Below are 24,005 nucleotides of genomic sequence, written 5' to 3'. Positions count from 1 at the left end.
GCTTCGGGTTAGCCACCGGCCGCAAAGTTTGCAACTTATTCAGCTGAGCTGAAAACGCTTAAAAATCTACTTAATTTTTCACCATTGATTGACCAAAATGTTTTGAACCATACCTTTTGAAAGTATGCGGATAAAACGCAACCATCTGCTTGATTAAATTTCAGTTCGTTCAATTGGGCATCAGCTTTAGATTGGCTATCTGCAGTTCACCTCAGCTCGCTTGCTTTCTGGTAATGGTTACAGGTGTGGAGCAGATAGCGCTTAAATAAATTGAAATTTGTTTACCGCTTTTGTTTTCGCTGCGGCCAGAATCCGAATCTAATTAAATGGCCTGCTTTACGTAACGTGTGAGCATTGGCCAAAAAAGAACTTGGCTAAGCTTGCAACAGCTGAGAATCGAACATGTTTGCACTCACTAAGCCACTGGCATTTACATCCTGTTCCAGTTCCGAAGTTTCGGCCAGCCTCCTGCCTTGCCCATATCAGTGACATTCTTTTTGCATGCCAGGCACATAACTCATTTTGAACAACACGCTGTGGGCTTAAAACCAAACACGGTAACTTTTATATATATACAAATATATAATATATAGCTATATACATATATTTATATATATACAAAGTTTTGCTGCTCAATGCTTATATATTCTGGACTCACTTTAAGGATTTGTATAAAAAAAGAGCTCATTGTCTGCTGCTCGCTATGAGCAGGTGTATTTACTGATTTCACTTTTCCGACTCTCTGATTGGCAAACTTTTCCAATGAAACTTATGGCGGTGCATGCCAAAAATTGCGTTAATGAGAAATTTTGTTATTTACTTATCCAGCAACGGCTCATGAAACGCTAATTCACTTGAAAATGTAATGCTTCACTGACGGTTCAAATTGGAACTCAATTAAAACTACATTAAGTCGAAGAAAATTAGAAAAACACTTCAGACTGCAGTTTCCATTTAATCAATGAATTTTCTGAGGTTTGCATTTCAACTTAAGTCTTAATCACTGCCAATGCAGTGCATGTCATACACTTTCATATCGTGTCCGCTTTGGCTGGTGCATTCATTTAGTTTTATGGCTGCCATTAAGAGTATATTAAAATCAGCAACGGGGAATTTTTATGAGCATCCGAAACAGTTGACGTTGGTCATTATTAGGCCGGAAAATGAATGTGAAGTGAACATGGCGCTCTCGACTAGACCATGGTCAACATTAAATGCGCGTAAACATGTCGTATACGTAATTGCGCATACGCCATGTTGTGCGTGGCTATTAAAAAGGGGTACAAGTGCACAAGTTTCAGTCGAATTCCGGCACGTCTCACTGGTCACAATAATTTACTGCACATAACAACAGCATCAATTCAACAATCCCTAATTTTCCACACTGACATAAACGTGAGAGGAAATAATTTAAATAATATATGATTTTAGCGGCAATCCATTTCAAAGTAATTTCCAGAGCAGTGAATATGTTGGTCCTTTTAATTTATCTCAATAAAACTAGCTTAATTTTATATTTATTGATATTAATTTTATACTATAATTTAACAAAAGAAAAATTCGGATTATTATGTTTTAATTAATAAAGCTTATAATTTTGTGTAGAATAGTTCTTTTATTTATTATAAAATACTTTTTCTTTACAAAAGTTCTTGTTTAAAAACACGTGTTATTTTTTAGCTATCCTTTAACTTTCGGTATTTATGTATACAAATTAAATTTCATGCTCCTTCACGGTTGTCGACAATAAAGTCAAAATTTTGGTTCGGCTGAAACATGCGCTGCCTTCTGCGAGTCATTCCTGAAGGGTTCGTTGTGTTGCGCGAAGGAATTCGGCTTACTCGCTGCAATTTGCAAGTGACTGTAGAATGCCGACCCATTAGGTAGGGGCCAACTCACCAACTTGTTGCCGTCTCAGTTATTCCGGCTTTAAAATCACGTAACACATAAGTTCAAATATAATCTTCATTATTTCTTTTCTTATCGCATTAAAGCGTGAGCTTTTTATGAGCACAGACAGATCTGCTGTTTACAAAAAAGGAAAAATTTAATTGCTTGCAGTTTATTTTCAAAAGTAGAGAAAATCATGTCGACGGAACTGTCGCAGTAAATTTCCCAGCTGGGACAATGAAAACCTGTATTTAAGAGAGCGAAAATTCACAAGCTTGGCTAAGAACTCTCTTAAATACGTTATAAGTTCACTTGCCGACAGTAACATTGATAAGATAAGATTTCAGTCCACAAATGTTTGCTTAACTGCGAAATTATAATTTTTTTAAATAATTATATAAATATAAAATGTAAGTCTTTTAATTATATTTCTATCATATATTCGACAAATGTTTGATGAAGTTTGATATAATTATTACATTTATTCATAAATATTATATTAATAAATATAGAAATAAATAAATATAGAAATAATTAAATATATAAATGTAACAAAACCTTATTAAGTTATTCACATGTAAACCATCCATAGAATGCCCAGACATCAGGTTCTTAAATGTAAAATTAACTAGTCTCATACACCCTTCCAAATTCACGTTTAAAACAGTGTCGAAGCAAAGATTTATTTCCTTGCTAATAAAATAATTTGTATAAATTAGTTAGTTAATCATCTTAGTGAGCGAGTGCTTGGCAAGCATCGCAGATTAACGCAGACGTCAGCGCTCGTCATTTGATTGGACACAAAGAGTTGTTTATGCCTGCGGAAATCATAACAATAACTACTCAAGATACTTGCTATCCAATTAGCAGACAATCAGCTCATTCTTCACGGCTATCATTTGGGTCAATTTCGTAAGCGAAGGCGCCACAATCAGCAAACTAACTGCTTGGGCGTTGTCAGATTGGCCTTGCAAAGGAAATTGTATTCCTCTCAATAACAATACGTACAATTTGAAGGTCTGTCCCTATTCGGTCGACACACGCATCTATGGGTCAGTCAGGCTGTCAGGTCTGGGGCAAGTGTGAAAGTTCAATGTCCACAAGGCAACAGTAAATAAATATAATGTAGGCGATACGCTTGTCGAATTGGCAGACGGCTATAATTTGCCATCTGTGTAGGGAATCAAACCATATTATATATATGTTATATCTATAAGGTTGAGCCAAAGTTTTCTATGCGTCTCACATTGCCTTTTACACTTGTCATTGGTTCTATCTATGCATCGTTGACATTTTTTATATCCTATATCCGTTCAATAGATACGCTGGGCATGACATTCTTTTCCAACAGTGTGTACATTTAATAAGAAATTGACTTTCTCGAACTCACAATTTGTAAATAAATATTATTCGATTACTTTTCACTAAATATTTTTACAAATTATTGCCACATTATTTACTATAGAGTATCAGGTCGTGTACTACTTCCGACGTCAGCTCACAGTTGTTTCTTTGCGAACCTTTTGCTTTTTATTGATAAGCTCAGCTCTTTGACGGGCCTTTGAGCGTATCTGCAGATGGCATCATAACTGCTCAGCATAAGGGAAAATGGCGTCTGTCGAGTGTCGTGCAGTGTCCTTGACATTGATGGCAGTTTATCCACTACTTTGACTGGCAAACATTTATAATTGCTTCCTGTGGCGCATCAAATTAAATTCAATTTACTGTGTGTAGTTGAAATCCGATTTATTGAGTAACAAGCGAATTAAAGCTTGTCAAGTCAGTCAAATCTGTCTGTAAAAATTTTTTTTGTATATTTCAAGACTCTCTTTGCCTTAAAAAAAAACTGGAAATAAATATACATTTTTCCCATTTGCCAATATATCATGCGTATGTTTTATAACCTTATTTGACTACGGATCACTGATGCGTTTGCCAATTGAGAGTCGAACGCACGCAAATAATTCATGTTGCAATTGCTATATGGCAAAAGGCATTCCAGTGCGTTGGGAACTTACTCTTAGTCATAAACTTTTTCCTGTCATTTGGCTGACTACATTCACATAGTTATGCTTCTATTCCATGCTGTTAAATCATTTCAGAGCACTCAGTTACGAGTGAGTGACGTGTTTTAGTTTTGATATGCAATTTTTCGATTATTCAACAAGATTTTGGCGATTGCTTATTTTCCTCTGTTCAGTGCACTCACTCACAGTAAATCGATAATGTTTCAAATAGAAATTGCTTGAGGTTGACTCATATCTATGTATGTCTACTACCAAGCGACTTTAGGCGAAACTCGAGTATTTAAAAAGTTCAATTATAATCGCTATTACCTAAAAATTGCTTGCAAAGTAAGTAATAGAAGTTAAGCTACGACTGAACGACTAAAAGATAGCCTAAACGCAGACACAGTCCAATACTATTAATTACTATTAATTATTTTGAAATATTTTTTGTCAATTAAATATAGATCATCAGTGAAGCAATCAAAATTTGTAATTATGAGCCTTATATCAATTTTTTTCCGTTATTGTAGGCTTTGAGTATAGTATGCATATAGCTCTTTTACATACTAAGAGATCAACTTGTTGACATACAGACAAGCCTATGTCGACTCAGCTGATAGAAGTTTTTTATCAAAGAAGAAGATTTTGTATCCTTCACAATAAGTCGCCCTATCCTACCCCAAAGCAAACATTTGCAATGGGTAATACAAATTCTTGGCCTTCTTCCAACTGCTGAACATATTTTTGCTGGTACTGCACTCAAGAAAGATTTCATTATGCCAATTGCAAGGACAAAAACGAAATTGGTCAAAAGAAATAAAATGGTCGACAATTCGCATTTGCAGTTTGAATTTTGCTGGCTGCAAAAAGTTTGACGCCATCATTGATTTTCTTCAATAATAATTTCTTGAGCTTTACTTGCTAATGCCGAAACTTTTTACCTTTGATATACAGACTTTTATGCGATATCTCAAATATATATGGTATAACAAACTAATTGAACAATGGAGACTGCTGCAGACATTATTAAAAGTATTTTGTCATATTTCCTGATTCGATTATGGCGCACATAGAAACACATATATTGTGTTAAATAGATTTGGCCAGGCCAAATTGTTGTGGACACGCAATTTGCGACACACTTTTCGAAGCACGTCGGGGGCGTCATTAATATTCATATACGTTTATTTATTTTGTGGTCGCCAGTTGGCAGTGGATACTGTGTGGCTGCTGTTGCTGCTGCCCCTGCAGGAAACTGCTGAGAAGTTGAGACATGTTGGACATTATTTTATTATTGCAATGTGTCAAACTTTGATGCACTTTAATTAACATGCAAATTGTTCTGTGCTGTGCTTTGTGCCAAGCATAGAATTTTTTCTCTATGCTGCCTACATGGCGTATAAGCAACGTTTAATTAAATTGTGTTGACATTCTGAAGTGACAGTGCCTCGTTTACACAGGGAACTTTTTAATTGAATTATATATATGTATTGTATGTAACTGCATTGTATGCAAAGTTAAAACTTTTCCACACTCAACGCGTACCCCGAGGCCAACTCTTTTTTCTTTTTCTTTATCATTTTCAAGCGAAATTTGATTAAAACGCATATTTTTCAATAACCGTCGAAGTTCTTTGAAAAGCATGAGTTCAATAGCTATGGGGCATAACAAAATATATAAAAAATAGCTCAATGAACAGATTTTAAGCTGAAATATGAAAAATCTATTTTTTTTTTGTTTGATGTGCTTTACTCATGCGGCTTTGTTCAAATATTATTTTATGACGAAGCTGTTGATATTATTTGAAATCTGCATCAATTAAAAATTCTGAAGAAATTATTTAAAAAAATTTGGCATTGAGATCAAATATTGAAATTTTTTTATGTTCAATTTAACTTTCTATTTAAACTTATTTTACTGTACTAGCAAAACGAAATAGCCTAATTAATGAATATTTCGATCTGTCAAGTGGCACGCAAAGCCATCAGAAACAGTAATAATGACCAACTTATCATTGCTAATGGCCGGCAGAGTGGGATGATGTGCTATTCAGAAGCAATTCAAGGCCGAATCCGAGGAAGGTAGCTTAATTGGCCGGCCAAATGCTTTGCAGTTTCTCCCATTTGATTAGCAAGTAATTGTGTGAAATTTTGTTGCTGCGGCTTAGCTGGTCGTGCTCTTCATATTCTAATGATTGTGGCTTAATTAAGTGCTTGCACGCACAGTTCAGCAGTTGAGTAGTTGAACTGTTAAACTGATGCATACATACTCGAGCAGACAGTTCACAATAATGCACGGCACGGCATATGTGGGCCATAAATTTTCACTTGACCCAAACTGGCTGTGTAGCTCGTGCAGATTTGTGGTACGGCTGCCATCCCCCTGCTCTTACCTTGGCGTACGTGTAGTAAAAACATTCAAGCCTCCTATGGAGGAGTTGGCACTTTGCACCTTCAAAACTTTTCCTAAAATGGGCAGCAGTGTGCACGCACTTACACACACCCATACACACCCACACACCCACACTCACATACGCTCGCAATTGTGCTGCACTACAACACGCACACATAAGCACAAGTGACAGGTAATTTGTGCATAAAAGCGTGGAGCCCAGGTACGTTGCTAGCTGGCAGTTACCGTTGCCGTGACATCAACGTATGTATACATATATTATACATTTCATAGTCAGCTTTTTGTGTCATTCTCTTTTTCATTTTTTGCTCCCACTTTTTTCGTGCTCTTGACAAATTTGCAATTGCCCTTCGCTGGCAGTTTCCGAAAGGTGAGCATTCAGCGTTCAATGCATTTTGGTCTTTGCACTTTTCAGCAGATACTCTGATAGCAGCAGGCTTTCTACGACAGTTCGATTAACAACTGAGACTATTCCCATGGCCAGATCCTAAGGCCTATCAAGCTGCAGTGTGAATTAGTTGAGAAGTAAATCCCTAACTTTCTGGGAACATTTATACTGAAGCATTTAAGCTTGCTAATGAACATCGCATGTGAGTAATATAATAATCTTTACTATTCTTAAAGTTTAATCCACTAAAACAAATTTTAATTTCCATTTATTATCCTCTGCTTTAGTGTCCATTTGATTGCATCTGTCATAAATGAAATAAAGCGTAATCATTCCTAGAAATTTTGATTCTGAGCAGCAGGGATGAGTTCATTTATCAACTGTGGTTAATTTGATTTCTGCTTAAAGCCAACACAACATTATTAAATGACATGTACAAAGGACAATCAGAAAATCAATTGCAAATTAAATTAAGCTCGTCGCATGGAACAATTGAATTGCAAATGCCTCGGCGAGCTTGTCCATTTCTAATTACCTATTTGATGCACACACAGAAACATAGGCCAATTTCAAATTAAATTGACAGTTCGATAATGTTCACAATAATAAAAGCTGGCATATTGCAATTAGAATTTGTTAGCCGAAATGTGTTTTCCTTCTGTGGCGCTTTTACAAACCAATTTTGTTGCATACGAAAAATATTATTGCAATCACTTTAACACACGCATACAAACGCACACCCATGTCTGTGTAGCTTAATAAACATTAAACATGAACATTTATTTGCTTCAATAAGTCAATAAATTTAGCAAGCAGCAAGTAGCACGGCTCACACTGAATAATTCTTTGAATATTTCACACAATTTATAGACAAAAATACATTTAGTTTTTTATAACATTTTTTTTTTAATTTTCTTTACTTGCAGTATTTATTAAAAAAGAATTTTAACTTCCGGCTGATATATAAACCAGCTAGCTTCCCTTGAGATAAAATAAAATGAGTTCTGTAATAACTAAAAATTAAATATATTGTGACTTAAGTTAAACTAACTTAGTTTATCGCTTCAAACGGCTTGGTTCATATTCATAATATAATTCTTCTGAAGTGCAAACACAATGTTGGTCTGCATTCCTAGTTTTCTATTCCATCACGGTAAGATAATTAAATAATTTATAATTAAATAAAAATATCTTTCACTATATATATTATAATTACAATCTTTTCACGGCTAAAGAGCATCCATAAATCGAGCAAACCTCAATTTTCTATTGTGTTGCACTGACTTTCTCTTATTTAATTTCGAACAGTGTGAGTTCTTTGGGTATTGCATTCTTTTCCGCTTGCGAATACTAATTAAATGTATTGTGTTTACAATAATGTCCTGGTCTTTCGCGCAATGTTGAGCCACCGATTCAAAACGTGACAAGTAAGATCACAAGAATCCCATAAAATGCACACGAATAAATCTAACTTTGTTACGTATACGCTGTTTGATATAACTCTGCGCAGGCAGCGATTATAATGACCTGGCTTAATTTTGTGCACCCACAGTGTATAAATATGGTTAAGTATGCTCCCTCGCGCTTTTATAACTGGGATATATGGAATCCGCTGCAGTGTCGACAATTCCAGCGACTCGCTTTCTGTTTTATGACTTCAGCTAAAACTTTTGCATTTACATTTAACAGGCAATCAACGTTGTGCAAATGACTGTGTGTGAATATGTATAAACTACGTTTGATAACCACCCACAGGTGTGTATCTCATTTGGCAAAGCCTTCTCGTCGCAAATGTATGCTAACTGCCTTGGCCATGTCACTCGTAATTTGTAATTTCAGGCCATTTCCACAGCTAAATTACATCGGGATATACACATTACTAAATATATGGCGATTTCCAGTTGTAAATTTGTAGATGCATGTGATTTCCGGGCCACAGTCAGGCTGACCTGCCAATGTTGTAAGCAAAAACACAAAAGATGGCTGCAGTTGGGCTCAACTAACTGTGCCATGCTTGCCATGGCCATGGCCCCTAATAGGTGCACAATATAATGTGGGGTTGTATCTGTAGAGTAGAGATCGGAAATCGATTAGTTTTTGAGCTGAGGAGTATATAGTTTAAGCACAAGTCGGTATGAACAAATCCAAACATTGTACAACATCAACATGCCCTTTCGACAGGGCAAATGAGTTTTTGCATGTGTATATTAATGACATGTACACAAAAGCAATTAGCTGACAAAAAAGTGACATAAAGCAAACATTGTTAACTATGAAACACATATATGTTTTTCGGAGCAAATTAATTGAGTTGTTTACAAAAATATTGTAATAAATTCGGACACTTTTTATTAATATGTAAATAATATGCGGTTCTTTAATATGCAACAATAGGAAAATCAAGCTCAATTTAAATCTGATGAATAAGTTCATGCGTTCATGGCTGACTAAGTTCTATCGTTCGATCTCTGAATGAGCTCAACAACTTCAATCAAACTTCTGTTCAACTGTACACAATTTCTTTGTTTACAGCTTAGCCATTGTTGCGGGAAAATTGTATACAGAAATTCATTGTCAACTAGAGTAAGTTGTAAGAAAGTCGCTCAAAGACTTAAAATATTAGTTATTATTTAATAAATATCTTAATTTTAAATTGAACTATGCTTTTAGTATGGGTATTCTGTTGGCAGTTTAACTAAGCTCTGCCTGTCTGTTAGTCAATTCTAGCCTTAAGAGAGAATTCCAATTAATATAAATTGATTTAGTTATCCAATGTTTGTATTATTTAGTTTATTGCTCATTTGAAACTCGTTTTCGTTAGTGTGATGAAGTTGTCTTAAAAAAGAATACTTATAATGCCCACTGCTGGGATCACATAAATAGTAGCAGGATAAAGCAAGTTTGTCAGCTTATGCAGCTTCCGCAAAAGTTTTAAAGTGCTTGTCAGTTTTAGTTGTGGCAAGTGAGTGTGTAAACGGGGCTAGCCAAATGCGCCCAAATGAAGCTCTCTGCGGCAAAGACTTTTGCAGTTTCACTTCTGCATGCAGCAATTATTGCTTAAGCTGTTGCCAGACACATAGATAATGTTTAAATACTGAAATCCTTAAAGTTGGCGACTGAAAGTACTCGGATAGTCTGAAAAGAACGAGCTGCTTAGAAATAATGTGTTTTCCTATCATGATAGCTATCTTTACTCACACACTTGCATGTTTACACGTTACACCTAGTACGGGCGTTCAAAAGAGGTAAAACAAATTTAACTGTTGGTAGCACCGACCCTGAGACCACTTAGAATGCGACTTCCTCCGTCCCCGCCCCTGCCGTTAAACCAAAACAATTTTCTTGTGTACCTATGAGGCTTTTGTAGCAGCATTTGCTCTTTCGAAATTGAACTGTGGTCATGCAAATGCAGCTGCCATGTTCTTTCCTCAACATTGTGGCATTCAACTTGAATACATGTTGTGTCGGTTCACTCAATTACAAACTGCTTACCACATACTCGGCACGGAAACGTTGGCAATTGAATGTCGAGCAAGGAGGAGGATTGGGCGATGGACGATGTGTGTGCCGGTCTCGACCTTTGTAGCCGTCATTGGCAGTGGCATGAGATATTCGGGTATTTACCTGGACTGAAACGTGAGATAATGATAAACAATAAGTTACTACAGCAGGTTCAAGTCTGCATCTGAGTATTGTAGTATTGTGCAACTCGTTGACCATTGTTTGATGGTTGTGGCTTTTGTTGTTTTGTCGCAAGTTGCCTGTCGGTCGCTCTGCGGCTGGTTGTTTATCTTTGACCAACAGTTGCTGGCAGACGAGTTTACCTTTTATTGTAAATTCAACTAAAATAAAATCCCAAATTGTCCTCCTTTGTCCCTTTCGGCAGCAACGGCACTTTTGTGGCTGCTAAATGTGGTATTTCTCGTTCACTTTAAAATGTATTTTGGGCCTTATTTGCACGGTCCGGCGGTCCGTCAGCTGTCGTACGAGTCATTTGCAATTGACATGCAAATTTCAACTGAAAATTGTTGTAGACATTCAAGCATTAATCAAACTTATGTGTCAACAATTAACACTTGCCCAAATTGGCAAATAGGCAAATTGCCCGGCCAGGCTTCATTAAATATGAACACTGCTCGCACACAGAAACTGTTCAAAAACTTGTCCCCAACATAGCACGTGGAGTTCACAAATTGCACAACAATAAATATTTACATACTCATTAAAGTTTTCACATTAAATTAATACTGGCCTGGCGCCAACTGAACTGAACCCGAATCAGAACCAACGGCAAACATAAGCCTTCGCCTCGCCGGCACAAGCTTAAAACTTTTTCGATCTCCTGTCCAGTGTTGCTCAAAAAATAAATACGATTCTTATTGCATAAAGTGCTAGGTCCAGAGATACTCTATAAATTGATTTCGATTATAAAATATATTTGTATTATTTTTTATTATAATTATAATATATTATCTCAGATCTGGACTAAACTATTTATGCTCAATTACAAAGTAAGAGGAGTTGAGTTTTATTCGTTCATCTATAACCAAACTTGTTTATAGCAGAAATCGAGAAAACCAGCAAATTAACAGAGATAAACCTCAAAAGTTATTCTACAGGGAAACACTCTGCCACGGCCAGTAAAGAAATCTATTATGCTTTCTGGCACTTATTTAATGGATATTAGAGCGTATTAAAAACTGTGTAAATATATATATATATATATATTACATGTATTTTTTGGGCCTGCAGGGCAAGACCTCTGTCAGCGCCGGGTGCCGTGCTCCGGTCACGTGCCTCAACGGCAGCCTACAAAACGAATTATAAACGAGCTGGAACTGCTGTGCCGGACGTGTCGGGTAACAGGGTCAGAACTGGGTCTGTGCTTTGTGGATGAGCTACACAAATGACTCATTATATTAATTGTTATTGTCGCATAAAAATAAATGCTTTGTAGCCTAAAAAATATATTTCGAAACGACTTAGAGCATCGGCATGATTTCAAGCTTTTAGATCGATCAGCTCAGTGTTTGCTTGGGGCTTATCCCATTGGCTTTTCGTTGGTATGCTCGCAGGATTTGCTGTTGCTGATGCTTATCAGCTATAGGCAAGCTGCAGCTGGAAACCATCTGCTAACTTTCAAATCCAGTCTTAGTTCGAGCCAACTGGTGCTAGCTTATTTAGCTGGCATTCTCGGATGCTGCACGCCAGTATTCTGCGCGTTCATAAATCATAATTTAGTTCATGTCATGCTGTTGCGTGTTGCCGTCAGAATGGCTGCCAGGGAGCAGCCTCAGTCTCAGCCACAACGGCAGCGGCAGTCACAGCTAGCTGCCTGCAGCAGTTGCTACGCTCAGTGCTTGGTGTACGCACACCTTGACGTATGAGTGATTTATGTAAATGAAATTGTTTGTTACAGACCATATAAAAGTCGTTTGCTTCATTGAGCGTATTGAATTTTTCAGTGTATGCAAGAGTTTCACTTCAATTCACACACTGCAAATCAATAATGGCAAATGAGTTGGCAACAATGCGATCTCATTCTTAATGGATACATTTGCCACATTGCAAACCAGTCGGGGGCAAAAACTTCATTAAATGAAAATTCTATGTCCGAACTAAGCATTTGACCACTTGACCATGCCATATGCATATTTAAAGATTTCATTTGCAATTTAAACGCGTTGCTAGTGGAAATTGTTGGCCATTGTTTTAGCTTGCCACAGCGGCTGCTCAGCAGAGCCATGAAACATTTAAAGCGCTTCCTATGTGTCCTTGTGGGTGTCAGGCTTTGCTTATTTTACTGTCATCTATGTGTGTGAATGGGTCCGTGAATGTGGGCTGCTGTAAGCCTTCATCAAGTGCTAGCACGTTGATGGCCAGGCACAATTAAGTGCACGCTGCTTTGTTGCCAGCAATTGCTCAAGTATGCTAATGACAACTGTCTGACTGGCTGGTTGGCTGGGCTGGGCTGTGCTGTGTGTGAGTTTATGTGGCAGGTCTGTCTGCACTGCTAATACTGTAAAAAGTCCTTTTTAAAGACCTGTTTAAAGCTAGCTGAAAGGAATAACAAACGCACGCTCACATGGCTACTTGACCTTAATAGCGTCGCTTGAAAGAATTGAATGTGATAGTAAATGTTAGCCAACAGACAGACACATACACACACACACACATACCAACACTAACACACATGAGCTGCCACCGAGACAGCTGTGTGTCGAATGCATTAGCCTGTGATTGTGTGCTTTAAAGTTGAGCCGAAAATAATTTACACAAAACTGGCTTTGCTTTGCCTGTTCACAATGGCACCCTGACCCTGAGGCAACTCAAGCATGTCACGTTGGTGTCTTGCCACAGATGCGTCTTAGATTTGGCTCCACTGTATCCCGATTGTATTTCATTGGTATTTGGAATAGAACATTTCTATGTTAAATGCTGTGTTTCAATGGCTAACGTACAAATACAATCACCTCCTTCTCTCTCTCTCTATCTCTTCTCCCTCTCGCTTTCCCTCTCTTTGTGATAAATAACTGGAGCATGCTGAATGAATAGAAAAAGCTTTTTCCTTAATTGTTAGGCGCAACCTAAGGATTGAATGATTTTTTTTGCGATATATAAAATAAACAAACAGTTGTATTATTTGCTCTCAACAATAGCAAATGTTCAGTCTAAAGTGTTTAGAAATTAATGGAAGGGCATTAAAATATTAAAAATTTGAACAAAAAGTGAACATTAACAAATCTAGCTCGCTTTACCTTAGGCTTAACGTTAATTTTCATTTAGAATAAAATATATATGTGAAGAACAAAATTAAATTAAATGCATACATGCAATACGAAGTGATTATTTAAGTTAAAATGTTTTTTTTTTCTATTCTGTATTTTCCAAGCTTTTGTTAAAATATTTCATTTTAAGTCTTATTACCAGCTGCCTCAAATCATAACGACAATAAAGAGATATTTTAATAATTATGAGAGCTTATCACAATTATATTTCCATCTGAAGCAATTAGTAACTAAATAAATTGTGGTTTGTTTCGTCAAATCAAAATCAAATTAAAGTTTTTGAGGAACTCAACCTGTTGGAGACAGGAGCTGGCTGGTAATTGTATGCCTTTGTTCTGATTTCATTGAAATTAAAATTTAGGAAACAATTTTAATTATTACAGAGATAATAACTGAAGCAATGGGCTACGAAATGTATTTTATATATAAAGTTCTATATAGGTTATGCTTTTCGTTTACTTACATATCTGAATATATTGTACATATATATGTTTTATCAATCCACTTGCTTTCTGACTTCAATCAATAATTTTTGTCGAGTCCATTCCTCTCCGCAGTGTGCTCTGCCTCGCTTTAACTTTGTTTTTTTTTTTTTTTTTTCAGTTTATTTTCTCTGAGACTTCCATATCTCTCATCTCATCCAACCTTGTGTTTTTGTGCAATTTAAATTACATTCGTCTTTATAGAGAAGTTAACGTTGAGCTCGAATGCAAGCGGCACATACATATTCCATGCCCATACCAAGCAGCTGTCGCGCCTCAAGGCTTTTTCCAAGCTGTGGGTTGGCGTCATCGCTGTTGTCATGGAGACATTTACATAAGTGGGAGCCTTTGTGATTTGATTTGCTCCTGTGCCTGCTAAACTGCACCATGTGGCACGCTGTGCTGGCATGCACAATTATGAAAATGAATACGCATAGGCCCACACACTCACACAGAGAGACTCTTTGCTCAATGTTATCGCTGTCAAGCATATGCAAATGCTTGATGGCATTCCATTAATGTCTCTTAACCGAAGACAGTAGACAGTAGACAGTAGACAGTTGACGAAACCCGATTCTTGATTTCGCTGAAGCAATAAAAGTACAACATTGACATTTTTCCCATGGCATGACACACAATGAAGCGTCGTGTTTTTAGTTGTCAATCATGCAACAACATGAGCATTTGCTTGTGTGGCACCTTAAAGGTCGGCTTAAAGCCAGTGCAAAGTATAATTAATCCCTACGTGAAAGCAGCTCATGATACGCAAGACATTAATGTATTAGACAGCTGCTGCCGTTCCAAAATTTTACTAAAATTTCGTTTCACATTGAAAAACATGATGGCCCCAAGCGAATGATTCGTTTCAAGCCTACGAATACTCTGTAGAGTAACTAAATTCTTTTAACAAAATATAATGCACAAATCTGACTGCAAGAATATAGGAAATTTATGAAATTGGAAACTTTTTATTTTATGATATATAAAAAATATTAAAATATCAAATTTTTTTATATATTAATGTTTACTTAGGAAAAGAGACTGAAATACAGAATTTATAATAAACATATTTTCAAATTTCCAATTAGTTACCTGATATATATATATATATATATATATATATATATATATATATATATATATATATATATATATATATATATATATATATATATATATATATATGCATAAGCCATCATGTGTAGGGTATGCACGGCAGGCAAGCCACAGGCGTTGCCCCAGACTATTGGCGCTGGCTTTGACTCACGCCTGGCCATAAATTTGCGACTGTCAGGCAGCTGCTGGCTTCAACAATGCCAGCAGTGCTTACGGCTCTCTCTCTCTCTCGCTTTGCTTGCTTTGTGCTGAAAATTACCTGACGTTGGATGGAAAGCGCGTTAATTGGGCTTTGCGGGGCAGAGTCTGGGTAGATGCTAAGTAATCAGAGTAATTTATTCATAGCAAGCTAGGGTATTGAACTTATTGCATTTGCAAATTACAAGCATATATATATTTGATTATGTATCCGTAACTTGATCTTAACAGAGTTGAAGAAGGCGCAAAACTCAAGGTCGCATTTAGTTCGAATTAAAGCTGACGTCTAGGGGCAAATAAATCAAGAAGACAAATAAAGCTGATACCCCTAAGCATTTTTATATTTATTAAAATAATTATTTGAATAAAGCAAATATAATTCATATTTTAAAATATTCAACTCAGACTCAAACAATATCAAACCCATGATCAATCATATAGAAGATTTATTTACGTTCATTTTATTTATATCGCTTCAATAATTTGCGTTGAATTGTCTTATGTATGACCTTAACACTCAAGCAAATTGAATTCACCCACACATTAACATCATGCTAACTGCAGCAAGAAGTAGCACAGGCGCTCACAAAGGACATGTTTATTTATAACGCAATGCAACTAGTGTGGCACGGCACCAGCATAAATGTATAGATAATAAGATAATATTAGATATATATAGACATAGAAATAGTCGCTTTAACAATACCTGGGTCGGTGTGGATTGCGTGCCTCTTTGAACTGTGAACTAGCGCAGAGTGAGTAGCTGGCTATATGTGGCAGGATATTGGTAAACAAGAGACGAAAGCCCGTGGGAACTTCAGCACACACTTGCCACAACGACAAAGGGAAAAGACTCTGCGTATCAAGTGGCAAACGGCAATCAAAGGCAGTTCCACAGCCCGTCTACTGCGCTGTTGCCGCCTCTGCTACTGCTTCAGTTCATGCTAACCCAGGCATGTTACACATTGTTGCGATACAATAATGTTGCTGTTGCGTATAAAGGTATGTGTGGGTGTGTGTAGGTGTCTCTTTTCTCAGTCTTTACTGTCACCAGAAACCTCTGCAGGAGTCTGCCACGTTGGCGGATTTTTCTGCCGCATATTGGCTTTTAATTTCAAGCGCAGTGTCAGCAGCCATAGCGACAAACAGGAACAACAATAACGACAACAACAGCAGCAGCTTTAATAACAATATGCACAGAATAAGCAAGATGTAAAATAACTGCTGCTATCAGCTAAATTATTGTTGGGATCATGCATGCAGGATATTATGTATGCAGCCAAGCCTTATTCTTTTTTCTGCCAGTATTTATTTCCAACTCTCTGTACGCAGGGTAAATACATTTTAATGTTTTGTTATTAATGTTCTGTTCACATTTGTATTCACGGTCGCCTCCGCCGATTCGAACTTCAGCATTTGCATATGGATAACAGCAGCAGAGGGCTCACTGTAAATCTTGGAGTTTTGTGAAAAGAACGAAAATGAATTCTCCAAAACTTGAAATCACATTACTGCTTGAAACAGTAATACACCTGGAGAATACAACAATGGAGCACACTGTCACTGTCACTGTTTATTTTAATAGCCACACATGCGCGCACACACCTTGGCTTACCTGCATAGATCTGTTCAGATTTTAATTTGCCGCATTTTACTACTTGAATCTTGTTCAAGCCGGCTCAATTGGTAAAATCAACAATGAACATTTTCATGTGCGTCATAAAAGATTATTAAAATCTGTTGCTGATTACGGGCTGTGTGTGTTTGCTTATGCAAGGATTGTAGCTGTTAAGTACATTTTCGCTGAACCGCATAATGAAGAGCGGCTGCAGTGCTTACAGTAGCCGCAGTACAGGGAAAGCTGCAAGCGCTTCCATTTCCATTTTACGCAATGCTTGTTTGTTGGCATATTAATTTTCAATTATGAAATTTCAATGAACCTGGCAATGGCAGAAATTAACGAAAAAAATGTATTAAAATTAACGATGTTACAACAACAAATCGAATATTTAAATAGCAGTTTAACTGCATTTACCCAAAATTTGTGCGCATAAATAAAAATATAAATACAAATCTAAATAAATGAATATCAATTTATTTATTGTTATTCTGCGCCATTTTGTTTGGATGACATTTAAAATCATTGATATGACGGACGGACATGCTTCAATGAGTATTCATTCTATAAGTATGTGCCTTTGGGATAAATATTCAATTTATTTAGTGAACAAATAAGGAGAAAAGTAATTAAAATAATAATCAACTTTTCTACATTTCATAAAATTTGTTTTGAGTTCGATTCGATTTGACTTAAAGTTAATGTTATAATATATAAATTTTATGAAATGAAAATAAAACCATTTAAGTATTTTTAATATTATATATATTTGAAATTAATATTATTAATATTTGAATATAATTAATTAATATAAATTAAGCCAAACTTTCAAACGACTTACTGTATAAGCTTTATACCAACTTATTCAGTTAGTCTTTCAAGCCATTGTACGATGTTCTTCTTAGCTGAACGCAATTACGTTGAAGGCGAATGAGTCATTATTATTTATGGCCTCTGGGCTAGTTGGCCAAAGTGCAGTGTCATAGCCTGGACTTAGCAAACATTATAAATTCTACTAACATTATTATAGCAGACGAGTGCGAAGCGTTTGTCACATTTACTTTCCTATTTTAAGAGCAATATCATAGCATGGCCATCGCCTCTTACTGACAGTTCGGCCAGTCATGATTTGTCACAGCTAATCAAATATCAATTGCTGGAATGCCAATCACCCTGATATCGATTTCAGGAATTGGCACTTAAGCATTAGCTAACAAATTAAAAGGAAAATCTTAAGGAACGGCTCGTTTCATTGAGCCACTAGAGAAAAATACTTATATCTAAAGAACCTTAATGCAGCTGGAGCAAAAATTTCGGTTATAAAATGTTTCGCTTTTAAATTTATAGCTCAGTTACATAGGCTATAAAATTTGGTATCTCCCACATGACAAGAAACAGAATAGTAGCCAAAGTACATAAACTCGCCCCATAAATTTCATACCGAAAACTGACCAAATTGGCCGGCCGGCGGACCCATATTGTCAAGGGCCTTTAAGACAAATATGACTTAAAGTAAGCCTCGATACCAAAGTTAAAGGCAATTAGAGCTTAGTTAGAGTGAGTCTGCTTAGGTTTGTCTTCATTTAAACATCGAATCTATTTCGCACTTTTAAGCTGTAATTACGAGCTCATAAATTGCTGTACTTTTCCCCTCAATCAGCTTTTCTTTGACTACGGCTTATCTTGGGGCATACTCATATAAGTATCATTAATTTGCTTTTCAAGCAGTAAATTCCTTAAAGCTGCAAACGAACTGTTATAAAATATTAATACCTGCATCGACATTCAGGCAAGGCTTGTGCAATATTACCAATCTTTATATATGTAGCTGCAATATTCATACGAAAATCGTACAAAATTGACCTGCGATATTTTCATAGTGCACATAAAGGAAGTTAATAAAAAGCATTAATACCCTTGCATAGGGTATTATACTTTTCATTTGAAGCATATAACGGCATCAAATTAATGAAGTATTTATATGACCAAATATGTTTTGTTTATATTTGTTTTTGTAGTTTGTCTGGTTTCAGTACAAGTATGTATCCACTTTTGCCACATTTGCCTTAAAGAGCATCAGACGGTTTCCCATCAAATATTTTTGTTAGGATATGTAAACGCCAGAATAAATGTTTATATATTGTTTGCTTTATTTTTCACTTTAATAAGACCTCAATTTTTTCACGTTTTTGTTTTTATGTCGTATGTGTTGGAGTGACTATTTTGGGACTGCGTTTTTATAGCCAACTTCCAAGTAAATGTTCAAATTGCCAGCTGAAAATTGGGCACACGTACGGCGTACGAATGGAATGCGTCTCCCATGCCAACTACAAGGAACTGAACTTCAACTGAACAGTTATTAATGTAGAGTGTATATGGCTCTTATATAAACAGTTGGATCTTAATATTTGTCATAGATAGTCGAGTTTCTTATTACTATCACTTTAATAAACCATAACTTTTTCTTGAAACTTAACTTATCAGCTTTTGTTTGTTGCATTTCTCTGTTAGACTCATTCCCTCCATATTTTTTTCGTCGTTTCTTTTGTAATTTTTTAATTGAATACATATTCCATTAAGAATAAATTTTTTAGCTTCGCCCGTCTTTCGTGCGCGCTATTGTATCTGTGCCTGGGGATTTGCCTGCTTCGCTTAGCTTAGACTGCGACTGACACATAAGACACAAGCATATACACGTGTGTGTCTGTGTGTGTGGGTGTGTTTTCATGAATCAACTTCATGCAAATGAAGGTACTGAAGGTATCTGTTTTCCATTGTTTCGATGCTATCCTCATTTTAATGATGTAGCTTCTGGTTATTGAAATTGAAATCAATTTCTTTGGCTTGGCTTTTATTTTGCGTCTTGTCAATGCAGATAATTAAAATCTCGTATTTTCCTAAAATACACATTGAACTTAATTAAATAAGAATTGTGATCCGAGCTGAGTGCACTTAAAACTTATGTAAACAGTTACAAAAATATAATTAAAATAATACTTATAATAATCAAAAATTATTGTTTTCCCATATATCTGCTCAATATATATATCTGTTGCTCAATTCTTTATTGGTATATAGTGAAGCTGCCGATGGCTAGTGAGGAATATGTCAACTCCACTCACAAATGCCTTAAATATTTCAAAAGAAACTACAATATTAGTTTGACAATGACTCACAATATATTTTGATATATTTTCACTTAGTGCGAATAAATCAAAAGCCGCCAAAGCTTGACTAGCTTTACGACCTCAAACGATATGATTTATTGTATATAAAATTTCCAATTTTCATATTATGCCCAGCCGAATGTTATCAAAAACTTTTAAGTCTTTAAGTTTGAACGGAAAATTTAGCTGTCTATTTATAAATAATATAGTATATATATAAAAGCGCATAAGGGTATTAAAAAGCAGGTTATTAAATTAGTATAAATATTTTTGAGAATTATTAAGCATTTGCAAGAGAAATAATGTACCCAATTTAATGAAAAACCGGCCACATATATATTATTATATACATGTTTTATTCATTTTATTAAGAACAAAACTAAAAGTAATTTAATATTAAAGCCGGTAGGCAGAATGTATATTCATATGTTCATACATTTCGCTTGAAAGTTTAACAAGGCATTTGCCCTGCTAGAAGTTCGGCATGCTCTTAACGAGAGTGAAGCATTTGCTTGTATAGCAGCTACAATGAAGAATGCTGACGAGCTGCTCTGATATTATTTTTGTTATGATAAAGGCAAAATCTCAACAAATATGCAAATATTTAGTTTACCGCTAAATACTCACTGCCAACCGAGCCAATTGCCTGTAGGTCTCCACATAAATAGAAGGCATTCCTGGCACGATAACAACAAATTGCTGGCGGCTTTTTTGAGTAACAAAGCTGCCAAACAATGCGAGCAACTTTAGCTACAACGTTAGGCAGACAAGCAGTTGCTTTTAATGTCGATGATTAAACGCTTAAGCCGAGCCACTTAAATGCAACTTGTGCGTCGCTTTGTTGCCTATTTTTAGGCCATTTAATCGACAAGCAGCTGAGCCAAGTTTGATGCGTTTGCTCAGGCATTGAAAAGAGTTTACACAGCAGACACACAGATTGTTAAATGGGGCGTATAAGTAACGTGTGCTGCTTAGAATTGGCAAATTAATGCTCAAGTAATACTTGCTTCTTTTCACTTTTCTATTCGTCAATTCCAGTATTCCCTGCTGTCTGTAAAAAAGTTTCATCCGAAATCATGTAAGTCTCTAGTGAGAATTTAACGACTAAGAGATACCCTGAACTATGAGAGCTGATATTCCAGTCATTACATTTCTTGTATACATTCATAGCAAACAAAACAAGCACACACATATACACAAGCATGCCTAAGCCCGCGCTTACTATAAGAACTTAATTGTTAAATAACATTCTTAATGAAATTATCAGAGCGTGATAATGACATTCGTATGTGTATATTTGCCAAAGCACATGTCTCTAGTATTTTAAATAAGTTTTCTGGGAATTTTCGAGGGGCAAGAGAATGCGGAGTATGCAGAACCTACAAAGGAAACTAATTTTCCTAAATTAAAAAATGAAAATTGACTCAGCTTGTCGTTCAAATCAAGAGTATATTTACTCTACGGGTTCTGCGACACCTTCTTCTGTCCGTCACATACATGTTCACAAGCCCAATATACCCTACATTGCCGTTTTCGATGGGATCAGGGTATAGGAAAGTTCGGCTACGGAAGTCGTAGTCTTTTATTCAGTATTTTAACTTTTTTATTAAATTTGCGCACCAAGTAGGGCCAAGTTTGTTGCCAGCTTTTGTTGCTACTTAATGCCACTTTGTTTATTAAATAAATATTTGACACAACTTTCGGGTATGCCGCCTTGATTGCCCACGCAAAAGGTATAGGTCACAGCCCAAGAAGTCCTAAGCATAAATCTTCAGAAAATTATACAATTTAATGGCCAACATAAAAATGCACTCATTATAAAATATTCTTAATTTAATGTTGGCTGAGCTTTGTTTTAACGTTTCTTTGATGTCGTTAGCCCCATCGATTTTCGAGCCACCTTCGCTAAGGATGGACGTGATGAACTGTAAGCACCGGAGCAGGCAGGCACAGATTTGCAATAAAATTCAACGTGGAAGACTTAACTACAGTGACCTGAGATGAGGCTCGATTTAATATAGAATGATATGGTGTGCTTTAAGCCCATATGCTCAGCATACGCATTCAATGCTCAAAACTCAACAATATTTTTAATTATTAAAATAAAATGCTACACATTCATATATAAATATGACAAATCATCATGAAATGTATAAATCATATGGTTACAAAATTAATAATAATACAAATCTCGTTCCCTTGCAAATTACTTGGTATCAAAAAGTAAACAATGTAAATAAGCCTTTCGTATTATATTTTCGGCAGACCCAAACAAATTTATTCACATTAGTCCACATGTGTAGGTGGCACCCACTAAGAGATACTCAATTGTCTGGGTTAACAAAGGGCGCTATAATTTGACGTTCTCTCTCTCACGCTCTCCCTCTCTCTTTCTCTCACCCTCTCAAATTTCATAATGATATTTTGCAACAATATAAACAGGCAGCTACCTGGTTGGGGCTTAAAGCAGTCGCAGCTGCGGCACCACAACTACACAAACTAAACTAAAGCACAGGCATTTATCGGGCACCACACATAAGATATACATATCTATTTATATATGTATGTATATATATATATATGTATATATTCATGTATGTATATCTGTTCACAGTTGCTGGGTGTAAATACGTGTGCGAGAGAGACTCAAGCAAGACAAACCCCATTAAGTAAAACTGGCGCTCAACCACATCAAATTGCGGCTGGCGCTGCCGACGTTCTGGCTGCCTGGGTCGCCAGTGAGCCCCTTTGAGTGGCTCAAGTGACCGACACTCGGCTTGGAGAACGTCTCACATTACGCATACGCCACCGGACGCGTTGCGCAAAGTTTTCCGGCTTTGCTTCACTGGCAATATTTTTATGACCGGACCCAGACTCTTGGCACGTGCCAACATGAATCGAAGCTTTGTGCAAATATGCAGCGAAATGCAGCGAAAATATCACCGAGTGGAAGCAACAGTTTTGCTTCTTCTTCGAATGCCTGATGCCCTTCATCCTCAAGTGGGTTACTTAGTCAGTGTGTTGAGGCACGTAGAGCATACGCACATGCTGCGATACGTTTTGTGAATTCATCTCTCCATTCAATTCAATTCACAGAGCCATAAAACTGCGCTCGTGTAAATACAAGTTATGGACCATTTTCCCATTGCACTAGAACCAAATCCTTCACTTGCTTTCTAGATGAGCTTTATTTTTTGAATGTAGTACGTATGTACTTATATATATGTATTCAGAGCCCGTCGACAAATACTCTGTATAGCATACAGTAGCTATTAAATTCAGTTGTAAAGCAGGAAATGCGTTGGTTCATATATCTGAAGGAATATTTACCAAATCTGCTTATGAAATTCCAAACACGTTCATAAAATATACATAAACATATATACGCACGCATGTGCCATATATTTATATACATAAGCGCACATAGGTAGGAACAGGTATACATATATATTCATGTTGACACGCTGAAGTTTTTCAATATGAAGCACAACCAATGCACGTTCCAATAAATTACATCAAAATGGCATACAAAAAGCAGCTGGGCTTGTCAAATTGCCATAAAAGCATTTCAATAGGCCCTAATAGTGGCTTCACATAAAAAGAATTCCATTTAAAAAAATAAGCTTATTTAACAATAATAATATGTGAAAAAAAATTAAAATATATATAAATATAATTAATAAAAACATAAAATGAATTTCTACTTAATGATTTTTTAAATTTGGCTAATGAATAAAATCAGAAAAAAATTCATGATTAATTGCCATTTTTATGTTCAAATTTTTTTGTATTTACTCTAAAAACATTATTCTATTAATTACAAACATTAAATAAATATTATATTTAATTGTATTTCCTCTAAAATATATTTGATTGATTTGCCCGTAATTTTGTTATTATAAAAAGTTTATCAGTTTGAAATTTCTGTATTTCAATG

The 24,005-nt window shown here is 36.0% G+C and overlaps 1 long non-coding RNA gene across 1 annotated transcript; it reads left to right on the top strand.

Moving 5' to 3' along the window:
* Nucleotides 1-6,708: 6,708 nt before the first annotated feature.
* LOC111599608 lies at nucleotides 6,709-7,129 on the top strand. The gene is made up of 2 exons (XR_002751440.2): nucleotides 6,709-6,901; nucleotides 6,987-7,129. It is a non-coding gene; the product is annotated as an uncharacterized LOC111599608 (long non-coding RNA).
* Nucleotides 7,130-24,005: the final 16,876 nt, after the last annotated feature.

Source organism: Drosophila hydei, unplaced genomic scaffold (genome assembly GCF_003285905.1).
Source record: "Drosophila hydei strain 15085-1641.00,03,60 unplaced genomic scaffold, DhydRS2 tig00008121-arrow-pilon, whole genome shotgun sequence".
NCBI lineage: Eukaryota > Metazoa > Arthropoda > Insecta > Diptera > Drosophilidae > Drosophila > Drosophila hydei.
The sequence above is the reverse complement of the archived record's forward strand: the minus strand, read 5'-3'. Positions and strand labels throughout refer to the sequence as shown.